The following is a 12,650-nucleotide window of genomic DNA, read 5'->3' on the forward strand; positions in this document are numbered from 1 at the left end:
ATCACAGATTTCTGTCCCTATAAATCTGCCTCTTCCAGACTGTCCTTTAAAAAAGAATCATACACTATGTTACTTATACAATGGAATATTATTCAGCTATAAAAAGAATGAAATAATGCCATTTGCAGCAACATGAATGGACCTAGAGATTATCATACTGAGTGATGTAAGCCAAAGACAAATAACATATGATATCACTTATATGTGGAATATTAAAAAAATGATACAAATGAACTTATATACAGAACAAAATAGACCCACAGACATAACAAACATGGTTACCAAAGGGGAAAGGGTAGGGGGATAAATTAGGAGTTTAGAATTATCATAAACACATTACTGTATATAAAATAGATAACCAAGAAGGACCTACTGTATAGCACAGGGAACTATGCTCAACATTTTGCAATAACATATAAAGAATCTGAATATATATATATATATATATATGTATTGGTGTGTGTGTAGATGTATATATATATATATATATATATATTCCTGAATCACTTTGCTGTACACCTAAACTAACACAACACTGTAAGTCAACTATACTTCAATATAATAAATAAATAGAATAAAGCCAACATTACACACAAAAAAACATACAGTATGGGATCTTTCTAATTAAATTTGTTTTCTGTTTATTATAAAGCATGGGTGTGATATGAGAGTCATATTGTAATACACATCAAAGCACATATACCATTACAAAAATTAAAATATATCACCTATACCATATCTTCTACCATCATTTGAAAAACACCAAATGGATTTGACTGGGCAAGGTTGGGAGTGAGTGTAAACTAGCATGAGACCAAAAGGTGCATGTGAAGAACACAGGCAAACATCTGCTGCTAGAAGGTTTACAGTGCAGACAAAGGACATTTGAGCATATAGGTGGGCAATGGGAACAGAGGATGCATGAAGAATTGACCCCTGGAATTTCAGGCAAGTGTTCCTTGATTCAGACCCAGGGTTTATGGGCTATTTACAACCTCTGTGTGAACACCGGCCAGAACAGAGGAGCACTCTGTATTCAGAGCTTCTGGAACACGAGGTTGGTGTCCAAGAGAAGGACTCAAACTTGGGAAATAAGTCTGGTCTCCAATTAGTTCATTCACTCATTCAAGAAATATTTATTGAGCACTTACTATGTGCCAGGCACTGTTTGTGGTTCTGAGGGATACAACAGTGAACAGAAAAAACAAGTCTTCAATGGAGTTTACATTCTAGACTTAGAGACAGATAATCAATCCATGAATATATAATATGATGTCAAACAGTGATAAATCCTAGGAAGAAAAATAAAGCTGGCTGAGGGGATACAAGTGGTCCTCTCTTAGATAAGGTGGTCAGAGGAGACCTTTCTCAGAAAATGCTTTTAAACAGAGACCTGAATGAAGAAAAGCAGCTACTAAGGGCCACTTCTAGGATGAGGGTCAGTCTATGAGAACTTTCCACCAAACTCCCAATTCAGACTAAAACTCATTGTAAATTAAGTGTAATTAAGACAATTCAAAACATGCACAGAGAAAAATAAATGCAGGTATTTCTCTACTCTTCATAAACCTAAATGACCATTTTGTTTAAGACAATATGACCCAGAAATTTGCCACTCTTGGCTATTGGGTTTACTGTTGCATTGTTTAATCATGATGTGACAAAACAATAAAAAATATAACTGGTTATTGGCTTAAGGACAAGACTACTTAGGCACTCATGAGCAGAAAGTCATAGGCTTTTAAGACAACCTGTACGGGATGAAACAACACAAAGACAAACCTGGTCTTCTGATAATGAGGTTGCCCTGAGAAGATTATGATGGCTTTTATCTTCCTGGTGAGTGGTGAGGGTGTGGGATAGTCTAGGACACAGGTTGGCCAATTACAACCTGAAGGCCAAATTCTGCCCTAAGCCCCTTCACTGGAGCACAGCCATAACCATTCACCCTTTCATTTATGTATCATCTGTGGCTGCTTCTGCCCTACCACCACAAAATACCACATACTGGGTGGCTTAGACAATAGAAATTTATTTTCTCACAGTTCTGGAGGCTAGAAGTCCAAGATCAAGGTACCAGCAGGGTCAGTTTCTGGCAAGAGCTCTCTTCCTTACTCATAGACAGCTGCCTTCTTGCTGTTTTTCCACATGGCCTTTGCTCACTACATGTGCGTGGAGAGAGAGAGAGAGAGAAGCGAGCAGTCTCTGGTATCTACTTAAAAGAGCACTAATCTCATTGGACCAAGACCCCACCCTCATGACCTCATCTAATCCTAATTATTTCCCCAAGGCCCAGTTTCCAAATACACATCACACTGGGGGTTCGGGCTTCAACATATTAATTTGAGGGGACACAAGCATTTGATATATAACAGGCCATAATTTTTTAAATGAAAACCAATGTTTTAACCAAGTCTCATTTTATCAGTTAGGATTTTTTTTTCAATCCATCCTCTGAAGAATCACAACAAACCACTTTCCAGAGTCAGCACAGAAAGTATTGAGTATAACTTCATCTCTCAGTTAAAAGTACGTCTTCTATTAAATGTAGGAGCAAAGGAGGTCTTTTATTGCCTCTGAAAATTCGGTAAGTACTCATTTAGATCCCACAGAGCACATAGCACTTGGGAGATTACCACTTGGAATTCTAACTAACCTTTACTTTGCTGGTTTTTCATTTTTTTCTCCTTCCATCTCACTCTAGGCCCACAGTATAGTTCTCCTTATTCTTCATCAACTGGTAAATCGCAAGAGATAGAAAACCTAATGGAAAAACATAACATAATCAAGAGCCCCGATGAAAGGTAATGTGGAGTGTTTTCCTCCTTGTGATCCAAAAAGAGAAACAGCTAATCTTGCAATTGTGTTCATCTGCCTGTCTTCTAGACCTGCAAGTCCCATTCATCTCTAATAGCAATTTGGAGAAAATGGGTAAAAAATCTAAGTAGGAGGTAAGGGGCACTTGTGTTTGGACTGTATACCATTTCTTTCTTTCTTTTTTTTTTTTTTTTTGGCTGCTTTGGGTCTTTGTTGCTGTGTGCGGACTGCAGCTAGCGGGGGCTACTCTTCATTGCAGTGCACGGGCTTCTCGTTGCAGTGGCTTCTCTTGTTGCAGAGCACGGGCTCTAAGCACGCAGGCTTCAAGAGCTGCAGCGCATGGGCTCAGTAGTTGTGGCTCGTGGGCTTTGTTGCTCCACAGCATGCGGGATCTTCCTGGACCAGGGATCAAACCCATGCCCCCTGCATTGGCAGGCAGATTCTTAACCACTGTGCCACCAGGGAAGCCCCTGGACTGTATACCATTTCTAAATTCTCATCTCAACAGCAAATTAAAACCAGAGAGGAATAATTTAAACTATTTATTTATATCATACTTTAAAATAAGAAGCCAGCTGGAAAGATGGCAGCTTGAAGCCAGTGTGTCTCCTAATGTCCCTTTCTAAAGTAGTATAACAACTTGATCAGACAAGGCAATATGAATTGCTTTATCTCTTAGGGAAGGTAATCTGCCACTCTCTATTAAAAAGTTAAAAATGCCTACCCTCTCTAACTCAGGAAGCCCACTTTGAGTAAAGTGGCAATACATAAAGATCTATGTAGTAGTGCTTTGGTTGCTGGTTATTTGTAATGGTTTTATTGTGGAAGAAAATGCTAACCAAAGACACAATGCGTTGTGTTTGGGTTTACAGACAAAAATTGCTTTCTTTTAAATCTACTACAGTAAGAAATATCTAAGTGCATTGTTCATCTAACACCCCCAAGACAAAATGATTTGGAGTACAATGGACCTTAGGAAAGGTTTAATAAGCTTTAATAATCATTTACATTAGCTGTTACATTTTTAAATCATCATCAATTTTCACAATAACCACTGTTTTATGACCACCTATGTAATTATCTAAACAATGTTCCTAAAATGTTTGAAAGAACTAAGCTTTATAAAGAGTCTATACATGTCTACAAAATAAAGTTTATAGGAAAATTCTTGCCTTTTTCTCCTCATGTGTCAGGAACTTAAGAACAAATCTTAAAAGCACTTACTTTTCAGCTTCTCCTTAGCCCTGAGAATGGAGCTAGCAAGAACCTGATGGTTTAGTGCTCAACTTTCATTCTTAAAAGGAAAATTCATATTTCCCTTTTAAGAATGATTTCATATTTCTGAACTTATATTTCCCCTAAGAAAGAAGTGGATATACATTTCTTGTATGATGTCTATCAATTGGCTGAATAAATTGTGAGACCTAAATAATATGAAATATTACACAGCTTTATTTTTCAAAGTGAGTTTGGATCTACATTTATCACACCACAGGGAATTCTACATTGTGTAAAGTGAAAAAAGAAATTTGCTGAATTTCTTCAGCAAAGAAAAATGAGAGCATAGGCCAAAAAAATCCAGTTTAATACATAGAGTATATGTATGCTGTAATCCTAGTTTTAAAAAACAACCAAAAACAACCTCTATGTAGGTATATTAGGTATATGAATATATGTGTTCCATCTGTGTGTGTGTGTATATATATATCTTTGTATGGACAAAAAAAGGATTGAAAAGAAAGCATTAATTCTAGGCTATTAACATTTGGTTAAAGCAGATGCAGCTGGGGGGAGGGAATACCATAAAATTTTTCATTTATATTGTTTAAATAGTTATAATGATCATAAATTACCCTTGGAAATAACAACAACAACAGAAAAAGTAAAATTAAAAAAGGAAAATAAAGGGGGAGGGGAGCATAGATGGTGCCACTAAGTTCTTGCAAAGTTTTTTTTTTCTTTTTTTTTTTCTTGTGGGGTGATGAGGGTCTGGATGTGCACTCAGGGAGGACCTCTCCCTTGCTCTGCAAAAACTCTAGGAGGCAGGTACACCCATCTCCACTGGACAGATGAGCCAGCTGAGGCTGGGAGAAGCTGAGCCGTGTCTCTCTGCCTCCCAGTTCCAGTCTCACACCCTCCCCACACACTACATCACCAGCACGGGTTTAAACACTGGTGTCGTAACTATCTGTGCAAGCCCACCTGTCAGGCACTATGCTAGGCACTGGTGGGGAAGGCTGGGGCCGCTCTTTGAATAAGTCCCAGATGGGCCCTCTGCAGGAAAGGCAGCCTTGCACGCACTCACACCCCACCTCATGCCCCTAATCTCTCCTCAGAGGCAGGGGCTGCAGAAAATCCTGACATTTATTGAGCATCTACTATGTGCCAAGCCCTATCATAGGCGGTTAACACGTTTGGGCTCATGTAATCCTTACAAGAATCCTCTGAGTTACATTCTATATTATTCCCTTTTGACAGACCAGGCACGAAGTGGTTCAGTAACCTGCAGCAGGTCACACATCCAGTTAGTGGCAAACCTGGATTCACACGCAGCTATTCTGGCCCTAAGTCCCGGGGTCTCAACCACTATGCCCGAAGGCCTCCTCCTTTGGGACCCAGCTCCCCAAGACTCAAAGAAGGCAAGCGCCTTGTCTCCAACATGCCTTGCAGCCCAGTCCAGCTGTGACCAACCATCGTGGCTGCAACCCCCTCTCTGGGTTCAAGGCACGAGGGCCTTTCCATTTTAAAACCCAGAGGGATTGGTCATCCCAAGTCCGGGACTCCTTCCACTTCCCCAGAGTACGAATGGGACCTGAATGCATTTCCTCCTTCCATGCATATAAGCCAAAGGAGAGACTCTCTAACGGTGGAAACGCAGGCATCGGCCACAGCGTGTCCCTCGCCCCACTCTCTGAGCCCTAGCCTCCTAGGTCGGACCTCTGGGCCACCACCCCTCACCTCTGAGCCAGCGCCCGCCAAAGGTTTCAACCGGCCGCGAGAGCACGTGGAATCGCCACCGCCCGCCCAGCGGAGCCGCCACCTACCTCCACAAACTCCCCCAGCAAAATTGGCTTCTGCGCCTTCCCTGCGCGCCGCGGGCTCACCTCCTGGCGGAAGTGATGCAACCGGAAGCCGGAGGCGGATCATGCTGGCCGAGGGGGCGTTGTCTGGGTGGTTCGGCTGCCGGCGAACCCAGGCGAGCGGCGCTGAGGGCGGAGGCAGCGGCAAGAGAAGAGAAGGCGGCGGGGCGTGGAGCGGACTCTTAGGGGAAGGTGGGTGCCAGGCCAGGAGGCCAGCCTCTCGAGGGCGTGCGGGTTCGGCGCAGTGGGAGCACCCCGGAACCCCGGCTAGGTTCCCGAGGGCTGGGCAGGGCATGGAACCACCGCCGCCCTCGCATCCCCGGGCACCACGAGGGTCAGTGGAGCTGCCGGGTCAGGCGTGTTAACCCGCGGCTGCGCGGTGCTCTGGTTCAGAGACTAAGACGGGTCTGGGCCCTCGAGCAGGGCCTTCCCCTTCGTGCAGCTCCCTCGGCATGCAAACCCCACCCACCTCTTGCAAAGTTTTAAATGTCAATAATTTATTTCCAGTAATCTATATTGTTTCCTTGTTTTAGTTAATTTTTTAACTTTAGGTAATTCCTTTAGTTAATTCTTTCCACTTGGAATTCTTCCAGGATTTCCTTTTTTTTCTATTTTTTCTTTTTTTTCACATCTTTATTGGAGTATAATTGCTTTACAATGTTGTGTTAACTTCTGCTGTACAACAAAGTGAATGAGCTATATGTATACATATATCCCTATATACCCTCCCCCCTGAGCCTCCCTCCCACCCTCCCTATCCCACCCTTCTAGGTCATCACAAAGCACCGAGCTGATCTCCCTGTGCTATGCAGCAGTTTCCCAACAGCCATCCATTTTACGCTTGGTACTGTATATATGTCAGTGTCACACTCTAACTTCGTCCCAGCTTACCCTTGCCCCTGTGTCCTCAAGTCCGTTCTCTACATCTGCATCTTTATTCCTGGCCAGCTACTAGGTTCATCAGTACCAGTTTTTTTAGATTCCATATATGTGCATTAGCATATAGTATTTTTCTCTTTCTGACTTACTTCACTCTGTATGACAAACTCCAGGTCCACCCAACTCACTACAAATAACTAAATTTCACTCCTTTTTATGTCTGAGGAATATTCCATTGTATCTATGCACCACATCTTCTTTATCCATTCATCTGTCGATGGGCACTTAGGTTGTCTCCATCTCCGGGCTATTGTAAATAGAGCTGCAGTGAACATTGTGGAACATGACTCTTTTTGAATTATGGTTTTCTCAGGGTATGTGCCCAGTAGTGGGATTGCTGGGTCGTAAGATAGTTCTATTTGTAGTTTTTTAAGGAAGCTCCATACTGTTCCCCATAGTGACTGTATCAATTTACATTCCCACCAACAGTGCAGGAGGGTTCCCATTTCTCCATACCCTCTCCAACATTTATTGTTTGTAGATTTTTTGATGATGGCCATTCTGACCAGTGTGAGGTGATTACTCAATGTAGTTTTGATTTGCATTTCTCTAATGATTAGTGATGTTGAGCAACTTTTCACATGTTTGTTGGCCATCTGTATGTCTTCTTTGGAGAAATGTCTATTTAGGTCTTCTGCCCATTTTTGGATTGAGCTGTTTGTTCTATTGATATTAAGCTACATGAGCTGTTTCTGTATTTTGGAGATTACTCCTTTCTCTGTTGCTTCATTTGAAAATATTTTCTCCCATTCTGAGGGTTGTATTTTCGTCTTGTTTATGGTATCCTTTGCTGTTCAAAACCTTTTAAGTTTCATTAGGTCTCATTTGTTTATTTTTGTTTTTATTTCCATTACTCTACAAGGTGGGTCAAAAGGGATCTTGCTCTGATTCACGTCATAGAGTATTCTGCCTATGTTTTCCTCTAAGAGTTTTATAGTGTCTGGCCTTACATTTAGTTCTATAATCCATTTTGAGTTTATCTTTGTTTACAGTGTTAGGAAGTGTTATAATCTTATTCTTCTACATGTAGCTGTCCAGTTTCTGCAGCACCATGTATTGAAGAGGCTGTCTCTTCTCCACTGTATATTCTTTCCTCTTTTGTCAAAGATAAGGTGACCATATGTGCGTGGGTTTATCTCTGGGCTTTCTATCGTGTTCCATTGGTCTATATTTCTGTTTTTGTGCCAGTACCATACTGTCTTGATTAGTGTAGCTTTGTAGTATAGTCTGAAGTCAGGGAGACTGAATCCTCCAGCTCTGTTTTTCTTTCTCAAGGTTTCTTCAGCTATTTGGGGTCTTTTGTGTTTCCATATAAATTGTAAAATTTCTTGGTCTAATTCTGTGAAAAATGCCATTGGTAATTTGACGGGGATTGCATTGAATCTGTAGATTGCTTTGGGTAGTATAGTCATTATCACAAAGTTGTTTCTTCCAATCCAAGAATATGGTATATCTCTACATCTGTTTGTATCATCTTTGATTTTTTCATCAGTGTCTTATAGTTTTCTGCATACAGGTCTTTTTTTCTCCTTAGGTAGGTTTCTTCCTAGGTATTTTATTCTTTTTGTTGCAATGGTAAATGGGATTGTTCACTTAATTTCTCATTCTGATCTTTCATTGTTAGTGTATAGGAATGCAAGAGATTTCTGTGCATTAATTTTGTATCTTGCAAGGATACCAAATACACTGATTAGCTCTAGTAGTTTTCTGGTGGCATCTTTAGGATTTTCTACATATAGTATCATGTCATCTGCAAACAGTGACAGTTCTGCGGCTTCCTTTCCAATCTGCATTACTTTTATTTCTTTTTCTTCTCTGATTGCCAAAGCTAAGACTTCCAAAACTATGTTGAATAAGAGTGGCGAGAGTGGATGTCCTTATCTTGTTCCTGATCTTAGAGGACATGCTTTCAGTTTTTCACCATTGAGAATGGTGTTGGCTGTCGGTTTGTCATATATGGCTTTTATCATGTTGAGGTAGGTTCCCTCTATGCCATCATTCTGGAGAGTTTTTATCATAAATGGGTATTGAATTTTGTCAAAAGATTTTTCTACATCTATTGAGATGATCATATGGTTTTTATCTTTCTGTTTGTTAATATGGTGTATCACATTGATTGATTTGCTTTTATTGAATAATCCTTGCATTCCTGTGATAAACCCCACCTGATCATGTGGTATGATCCCTTTAATGTGCTGTTGGATTCTGTTTGCTAGTATTTTGTTCAGGATTTTTGCATCTATGTTCATCAATGATATTGGCCTGGAATTTTCTTTATTTTGTGACATTTTTGTCTGGTTTTGATATCAGGATGATGGTGACCTTGTAGAATGAGTTTGAGAGTGTTCCTCCGTCTGATATATTTTGGAAGAGTTTGAGAAGGATCGGTGTTGGCTCTTCTCTAAATGTTTGATGGAATTTGCCTGTGAAGCCAACTGGCCCTGGGCTTCTGTTTGTTGGAAGATGTTTAATCACAGTTTCAACTTCAGTGCTTGTGATGGGTCTGTTAATATTTTCAATTTCTTCCTGGTTCAGTCTTGGAAGGTTGTAATTTTCTAAGAATTTGTCCATTTCTTCCAGGTTGTCCCTTTTATTGGCATATTTTTGCTTGTAGTAGTCTCTCATGATCCTTTGTATTTCTGGTATCAGTTGTTACTTCTTCTTCATTCCTAATTCTGTTGATTTGAGTCTTCTCCCTTTTTATCCTGATGAATCTGGCTAATTGTTTATCAATTTTGTTTATCGTCTCACAGAACCAGCTTTTATTCTTATTGATCTTTGCTATTATTTCCTTCATTTCCTTTTCATTTATTTCTGATCTCATCTTTATGATTTATTTCCTTCTGCTAAGTCTGGGTTTTTTGTTTTGTTGTTGTTGTTCTTCTTCTTTCTCTAATTGCTTTTGGTGTAAGGTTAGGTTGTTTATTTGAGATTTTTCTTGTTTCTTGAGGTAGGATTGTATTGCTATAAACCTCCCTCTTAGAACTGCTTTTGCTGCATCCCATAGGTTTTGGGTCATCGTGTTTTCATTGTCATTTGTTTCTAGGTATTTTTTGGTATCCTCTTTGATTTCTTCAGTGATCTCTTGGTTGTTTAGTAGTGTATAGTTTAGCCTCCATGTGTTTGTATTTTTTACAGTTTTTTTTCCTGTAATTGATATCTAGTCTCATAGCATTGTGGTCAGAAAAGATGCTTGATATGATTTCACTTTTCATAAATTTTCCAAGGCTTGATTTGTGACCCAAGATGTGACATATCCTGGAGAATGTTTCATGTGCACTTGAGAAGAAAGTGTACTCTGTTGTTTTTGGATGGAATGTCCTATAAATATTGACTAAGTCCATCTGCTCTAATGTGTCATTTAAAGCTTGTGTTTCCTTATTTATTTTCTGTTTGGATGATCTCTCCTTGGGTGTAAGTAGGGTCTTAAAGTCACCTACAATTATTGTGTTACTGTTGATTTCTCCTTTCATGGTTCTTATCATTTGACTTACATATTGAGGTGATCCTCTCTTGGGTGCATAGATATTTACAATTGTTATATCTTCTTCCTGGATTCATCCTTTGATCATTATGTAGTTTCCATCCTTTTCTCTTGCAATAGTCTTTATTTTAAAGTCTATTTTGTCTGATATGAGTATTGCTACCCCACTTTCGTTTGATTTCCATTTGCATGGAATATTCTTTTCCATCCCCTCACTTTCAGTCTGTATGTTTCCCTAGGTCTGAAGTGGGTCTCTTGTAGACAGCATATGGGTCTTGTTTTGTATCCATTCAGCCAGTCTGTGTCTTTCAGCTGGAGCATTTAATCCATTTCCATTTAAGGTAATTATCGATATGTATGCTCCTGTTACCATTTTCTTAATTGTTTTGGGTTTGTTTTTGTGGGTCTTTTCCTTCTCTTGTATTTCCTGCCTAGAGAAGTTCCTTTAGCCTCTGTTGTAAAGTTGGTTTGGTGGTGCTGAATTCTCTTAGCTTTTGCTTGTCTGTAAAGCTTTTGATTTCTCCATTGAATCTGGATGAGATCCTTGCTGGGTATAGTTATCTTGGTTGTAGTTTTTTCCCTTTCATCGCTTTAAGTATAACCTGCCACTCTCTTCTGGCCTGCAGAGTTTCTGCTGAAAAATCAGCTGATAACCTTCTGGGGATTCCGTTGTATATTATTTGTTGCTTTTCCCTTGCCACTTTTAATATTTTTTCTTTGTGTTTAATTTTTGTTATTTTGATTAATATGTGCCTCAGTGTGTTTCTCCTTGGGTTTATCCTGTATGGGACTCTCTGCACTTCCTGGACTTGACTATTTCCTTCCCCATGTTGGGGAAGTTTTTGACTATAGTCTCTCCTAATATTTTCTTAGACACTTTCTTTTCTTCTTCTTCTTCTGGGCCACATATAATTTGAATGTTGGTTCATTTAGTGTTGTCCCAGAGGTCTCTGAGATTGTATTCAATTCTTTTCATTCTTTTTTCCTTATTCTGCTCCTCTACAGTTATTTCCACCATTTTGTCTTCCAGCTCACTTATTCGTTCTTCTGCCTCAGTTATTCTGTGATTGATTCCTTCTAGAGTATTTTTAATTTCAGTTATTTTGTTGTTCATTACTGCTTGTTTGTGCTTTAGTTCTTCTAGGTCCTTGTTAAACATTTCTTGTATTTTCTCTATTCTATTTCTGAGATTTTGGATCATCTTTACTGTCATTATTCTGAACTCTTTTTCAGGTAGTTTGCCTATTTCTTCTTCATTTATTTGGTCTTGTGGATTTTACCTTGCTCCTTTGCCTGCAAGATATTTCTCTGTCTTCTCATTTTGTCTGATTTATAGTATTTGAGGTCTCCTTTCCCTAGACTGCAGGGTCACAGTTCCTCTTGCTTCTGTTCTCTGCCCTGGTGGTAGGGTTGTTCCAGTGTCTTGTGTAGGCTTCCTGATGGGAAGCACTGGTGCCTGTATTCTGGTGGGTGAAGCTGAGTCTTTTCCCTCTGATGAGCAGGACTGTGTCAGTTGGTGTGTTTTGGAATGTCTGTGAGCTTAGCATGACTTTAGGTAGTCTGTGTGCTTATAGGTGGGTTTCTGTTCCTGTTTTGTTTGTTGTTTGGTATGAGGCATCCATTGCTGGGAGCTACATGCAGTTGGGTGGAGCTCTTGGCGATTAATCTTCCCTGGGGCCAGGAATTCTCTAGTAGTCCAGCGTCCTGGACTCAGTGCTTTCACCCCAGAGCCTCAGGCCCAACTTCCATTCGAGAAACCAAGACCCCACAAGTTGCTCGTCCCAGCAATAAAGGGGATTAAAAAAATAAAAAAGACTAACAAAACCCCAGGCAAACAGTGAAAAGTAAAATCAGACACACAAACACAGGGCTTCCGTGGTGGCGCAGCAGTTGAGAGTCCACCTGCCGATGCAGGGGACACGGGTTCGTGCCTCAGTCCAGGAAGATCCCACATGCCGCGGAGAGGCTAGGCGCGTGAGCCGTGGCCGCTGAGCCTGTGCATCCGGAGCCTGTGCTCCGCAACGGGAGAGGCCACAACAGTGAGAGGGCCGCGTACCGCCAAAAAAAACCCCACAAAAACAGAAACAAGGAAACATGCATACACACAAAATAAACAAAAACAGAACCAAATAAAACAAAAAAAGCAAGAGAACAACCAAACAAACAAAAGAAACGAAGAATGAAATAAAACTATTAAAAAGAAAACTAGGAGGTGGAGTCAAGATGGCGGTGTGGCAAGACACGGAGTTAGTGTCTCCCCATAGTGAGGGCACATGCCGGCCACTGGTTGGGGACTCTGACGACCAAGGAGACAGGAGGAACCCCAAAGT

At 40.5% G+C, this 12,650-nt stretch overlaps 1 long non-coding RNA gene across 2 annotated transcripts in view; it reads right to left on the minus strand.

Annotated features, from left to right (window-relative positions):
• LOC149748917 (uncharacterized) overlaps nucleotides 1–12,650 on the minus strand; it is an 84,664-nt gene that overhangs the window by 15,354 nt on the left and 56,660 nt on the right. For both annotated transcript variants that reach the window (XR_016393528.1, XR_016393529.1), the window contains one exon: nucleotides 1–12,650. This exon is cut by the window's left edge and continues 15,354 nt beyond it; it is cut by the window's right edge. This is a non-coding gene — a long non-coding RNA (uncharacterized LOC149748917).

The sequence above is a fragment of the Delphinapterus leucas genome, chromosome 6 (assembly GCF_059928025.1).
Source record: "Delphinapterus leucas isolate spDelLeu-1000000601 "Yukka" chromosome 6, BTC_Dleu_Yukka2, whole genome shotgun sequence".
NCBI lineage: Eukaryota > Metazoa > Chordata > Mammalia > Artiodactyla > Monodontidae > Delphinapterus > Delphinapterus leucas.